The sequence below is a fragment of the Morone saxatilis genome, unplaced genomic scaffold, assembly GCF_004916995.1.
Source record: "Morone saxatilis isolate NCDOM2014 unplaced genomic scaffold, NCSU_SB_2.0 Contig18, whole genome shotgun sequence".
Classification (NCBI taxonomy): domain Eukaryota; kingdom Metazoa; phylum Chordata; class Actinopteri; family Moronidae; genus Morone; species Morone saxatilis.
In genome coordinates, this window is record NW_023339740.1 from 3,140,603 (window position 1) to 3,146,311 (window position 5,709).

General features: G+C 42.8%; 1 protein-coding gene across 1 annotated transcript in view; it reads left to right on the forward strand.

Moving 5' to 3' along the window:
- efcc1 (EF-hand and coiled-coil domain containing 1) overlaps positions 1-5,709 on the forward strand; it is a 19,735-nt gene that overhangs the window by 3,368 nt on the left and 10,658 nt on the right. The gene's annotated exons all lie outside the window — the stretch shown is intronic.

Here is a 5,709-nt window from a genome sequence, read left to right on the forward strand (position 1 = left end):
GGTAGTGGTTGTTGTTGTTAGGAGCAGTTAACTTACAGGCACTCTGGAGTTTTCCTGTAAATTAATACAAATTTTGCATTCAGTGTTTCTCACCACAACACACTGTGTATATCTAACAGTTGGCCATTTATTTTCTCATAAAACATTTGCAAAGCTAAATTTTTAAAGATTTTAAATAATGCATTGTTTACATCCACATTTGCTTGCAGTATTCTTCTTCATTGCCTTTGTTGACACATTGCTGTATTTCTTGGTGTGTTATCGCCACCAGTTGTTGATCAAAAGAATAGCGTGAAACCAGAAGCAGTAAATGTGTATCCTGTTTGCCTGCACGTTCATGCCTGATACAAAAAACAGGGACCCACTCATAGAAATGTTGCTCCATAGTACTGCTAGTGGTCAAAAACTCTGCTGGGTGCCTTTAATGTATTTACACCGATTAAAGAAATATGTCATTTTAGGAGATCTTATTCCTGAATGGAGACTTAAAACATCTTGTATGGCTAAATCAATCTTATCCATGCCCCTTCTATCCCCCTTATAATACTCTAACTGCTGAATTGAAAGCAGATTGACACTGTCAGGCAACAAATTGGTTAAACTGATAGTTAACACTCCCATTTAAAATAGTTTTCCCACCCTCTCAAAGTGTCCGGTCTGCAGACACACACTTCATGTGTCATGGGAATTTAAAGAGGCATGGGATATGTGATTAGCTAAGAGGTGAGCGGAGACAACATTACAATAAAAAGTGACATTGTGCAATACGAAAGTGGCAGGAAATACAGGAAGAAATGCCATTATAAAATAAAAGCAGACTTTTAAAAAAGGGCATTCTGACATAAAAATGTCTATTTATTTTTTATTTTATTTTTTTAATTATATCAGCGGCACATTGATGTATCAAAATAAATGCTGCCCCAAGGTCACGGAGCAAGTGCATAGGCTAGACAAAAACTTTTTACCTCTTCATTAGGTCCAATCAGCTGTCAGACCCTGAGCAAAACAAGTGTCTGGCTGTTCATCATGTCATGAGGAAGAAGGGCTTTTTTTGGCACGTTGTTGCATTAAGGAGGCTTTTGTGGCTAGAATAAACCATAAGGAATTATAATTCCTCCTAGACTAAAATGACTTTGTTTACCTCTGGCTTAATGCCTGGAAAACTCTGCCACGCTACTTATGAAGGCTTGATGTGGTTTACTATTCCAATTTTCAGCCTTGTTGTGTCTTAGTTTATTTAACAGGCATCGTGTGTGGCAGGTTGGTCTTGCCTGAGTTCCGCTACTGTTGGGAACTATTCATTTTGCTGGAAGTAAGGGTGTAATTGGAGTTTTAAAGTACAAAGCTATTGGTTTAATGTTTATCTCTGTGTCTGTTGTCTCTGCTCCAGCCATATAATCAGTGTCTGCAGGTCTGGCTTTCTTACGTAACAGATGTCTCTAAATGGTTGTAACATCTACCTAATGCTGTTATTATGAACACTAAGACACAATCACACGCCATCAGACCGATAGGATTGAAGTCCTCACTACTACCTGCCTTTAGGTGATTCTAAATAACAATTTTCACAACCACAATACCCTTCATTTAACCCTAAACTCCACTAATCTATGCAGACTGCGTTCCAAAGTCTTTTCACTGCCCTTCCATTGATACCCTAATGGCAAATAATTCAACACCACAAAGGCTCTGACTTGTCAAGAGAAAGCTCCATTGAGTGAGAACCTCAACAGACTGACCGTTCTCATCAATCTCTGCTCACGACTGAACAATACCACACAAGCACCCCCGTCCTATGGATCTTAGCAACCAAGCTCCATGAATATTCCCACTGATTCGCCTCAGTGCTAGCTCAGTCACGTCTCATCCGAGGACACGGGCTAGAGAGAAAGGTGCCCAGTTGAGGTGTTGTGTTTTCAGCTTTAAGTGAGATGCAGTGCTTTTTTCGTCCTCCTTTACAACTTGCTTGTAAACTGTGGGACTCTGAGTCGCTTCCAAATTAAGTCATTACTTTTTCAACACGCCATCTCATTATCAGATGTCTGGGATCATATGTGGTGGGTTTAGAGATGCAGAAGTCCGTCAAAGGGTTCTGCTGAAATGATCCACCGTAACTTTATCCCTGCAGCTTATTTCTAAACTGCTGTGACAAGTAATGATATTAACTTGATGCTGCTGGATCCCAGAGATAGAGTTACAGGGCTGGGTGTGGGTGTGGAGGTGGGTAAGAGCTGGCACTGCCCCAGTCCTATGGATTCAACTAAAGCACAGTGACAATAAGCATGGATATAGACAATATAGTGATTACACCAGATGGTTTGTTACACATGACCATCTGGAAAGTCATTGTTGAAAGCTGCTTGAAAAAGGGCACCATCACCGTCTATCACAAGCTAACTTCAACCATTCTTACTGAAGCCAGTCGGTACAAGAGCCAAAACATATTTTCCATGGAGAAAAGCCTTCAGGGTTGTTGCAGCCCGACCCAAACCGATGGCCACTGCAGCAAGAACCCAGCCCCTGGTACATGGGGCACCAGCTACACCAGGTGAGCCATAGGGCGCACTGCTGGCATTGATGTTTAACGAGTGCCCAGCCCCGTAGTTGCCAGTACTTCCTCAAAACGCTGACTGCTTCGGTTCCACTGTACTGGCCACAAATGCATATATTGTGAAACCATGTAAATATTTTTGCATCTGTAACGTTTGAAGGATAGTTGCAGCACAGTTGGAACATAGATGAGATGATTAATACCACTCTAATAGCTAGAGATATTCTGATGCCTGAGTACCAATCCGATACATGTAAGTTAAAAAATAGATTATATATATAATAATTTTGTGTATACTACAGGTGGTGCATTCCATTTGAACTGAGAAGTCTTCAACTGGCATGCCCCCTTAAGTTGGATTTTCAACTGGGAAAGTTGGAACAACCCCACCAACCCTGACCTCAAAAATACAAGATGGCTGCTTTGCACATCAACTAAGTGAAAACTGTAGTACTATACTGTTTATAAGCACTTCTGTCTTGTGTGTCTCATTAAATCAGTTGTGCACACAGTACTGTCCAACCTCTGTCTGTGGAGATGTCTGTATGAGGAAAATACAGTTTAATGTGTTGTTATCAACTGGTAATGCTAAAAGTGGCTAATGGCTAACCTGCCTAGAGCTTGGTTTTCCAACTTGTTGTACTGGAACGTGGTCAACCTGGGTGCGATGTCATTCCCAGCTCCGACTTCGGACTTCTGAGGTAAATGGAACGCACCATAAGCCTGTATACTTTCTGCCATTGTTGTATGGCCTGGGTCAGGTTAAACCCTTTGTCAGAGTCAGAGTATGGTGGGTCATGACTTTGCTATATTTGGGGGAAAAATGGCAGTTTTGGGGCAAATAAATTATGTGGTACAGGATCGGTGCATAGACACGTGTTCTTGGACAGTATCGGAGGAATTTCCGATACTACAGACTGCAAACAGATGGAAGGAACTAGCCAGACAAACTCTGTCTACCAGCATCTCTAAAACTCACAGAATAACAGTTCATATCTTGTTTCTTTATCATTGCAAAAAACTATATACGTATTAAAACAACAAGTTGTGGTTGTATGTGTTAATTTGATTTACTGTTTTTCGCATCTGCTGATGAACAATATCATCATGTTGAAAATCCTCTTTCAACTTTCCATCAACATCCCAGCAGAGCTCATTGTAAAAAATGCAGTCATCTGTATGAAACTTAAGATGTGTGGGTGTTGTTGCATAACATGTCTGTGATTTCTTTGGATCGTATGCTACAGAACGGAGCCGAGGCTGAGACTCAGATGGGAGCCGCGCCTTCAGCAGGAGTTGATTAGCACAGGAAAGTCTTTGTATAATGGGGTTGTCTAAAAGTGTCACTTTTAGTCCTGTTTTTTTTACTCTCTAGAAGGTAAAGAGAGTCTAAATCAGTCACTGTAGCCTATAGAGCTCTGTGGGCCAGAGGGGTTAGACAATAGGAAGCACCGTGAGAGAAACAAAAAGAAATGAGGGGGAGGAAAGTCTACCATCTGGAGGAAGAAGCAAACACTCGACTGTTTGTTCATGAAATGACGGACATGTTTTGCAAGGCACGCAAAAGAGGAATGGCTTCATTCAGCTTTCCATCTTCTTTTTGTTCTCCAAAGAAAAGACGTAGAGTGGAGATACAAAATCACTCATTAAAATGAACTGTGGTTGTCTCTTGAACCAGAGCGTCTTTGGTTTTACTGTACTCTTGATTCCAGGTGCCTCTGTTTAGACAGTGCAGGGATTTCTAGAGAGCACACCAAAGTGCATGTGTCCTAAGTGTGCAATTTTAAAACTCACTTTTCGTTTTATCGGCACGCCTGCAGACATCTTCTCTGTTATGCCTCTAACCCCCGGCCCTCTGAAGGCAGGCCTCAGGGGAGGCATAATCTCCCAGCCTTTTCATGCTCTCTGCGTGGCGCCTGAGAGCGGAGGGGAGAGGAGGGTCTAGCAGACCATTTATCTGCCTCCGTGCAAGAGCTGCAGCATTGTGCGGAGCAGGTGCTGCCGCGGCATTCCTACCCTTTAAATAATGTGGAAAGGACACACTCGAGGGATGTGTGGGACCCGTGGCACTGTGCTGCTGCTGCCTCGCTGTTGTTCTTGAACAGCCTTCAAAAACTCACACTGCCAAGTGGGCTCGTTTTCACATTGAACCGCTGCCCCGCTCTCCCTCTCTCTGGTTTGGAGGTATGCTGACATCAGCAGGAATACAACACGCACAAAATATCTTATAAACTTATACCACCCACCCTTGTTGGACTTTTCTCCTTGTATATTTCCCTCTACTTTTAATACCCTCGTTTGTTTGACTTTGGGGGTTTCTTTGCACTTTGCTTGCTAAGGAAAGCTCCTCTGTAAATGTTACAGCCATTGGTTTCTGGATTAAGTCCTCAGCTAGTGTTAAACAATAATCACATCTCCGAAGCTGCTTTATTTGTATCCCAGAAACCACCTCATTGTGCGGGTGTGACCCAAGAGGACTTGATTAATAACCGTCAGCTATGTAAACATGACCTCTCACCCGTCCCCGTCATGCTGCAGGGCACCGACAAGCGCTGAACTTCAAGTTCAAGCTCAGGTTTACAGGGTGCCCCTCATTTTTAACCTCTGCAGAGAAAGGAGACCGTCGTTGACCAATGACACCTGAAAGAGGAAACTGCTCTTCGGGGAGTGGAGGGGGTGACGGGGGGCGTTTGTTGATGGAAAGTTCACTTCAGCGCCGCACTGTGATAAACACAGGGAAGACTCTGGGTGTCCAGGCTCTAACAACAAACAGCTGCACTACTCCCCACAGGCCAGAAGAACGGCTTTAGACTTCTGCTAATAGGGCAGAATACAGGATCCTATTAATTAGAAATGCCTCGGACAATAGGCACAATAGGCTCTTATGATATGAATGTTCACCCTGGATAACTCTGTTAAGTGTGTGTGTGTGTGGTGTGTGTGTGGTGTGTGTGGTGTGGGTGTGTGTGTTTGTGTGTGCCTTGAGGAATGTAGTAATAATTAGGCCTACATAGGCTACAAAATGCTTCCACATACATTTAACTACACCACTAGTGTATTATCTCTGCTTAGGAGCATAGATGTCAAGCCAATGATAGACTAATCTGAGAATTATAAGATAGCTCTTAAATTTGTTGTGAAGAAGATTGTAACATACG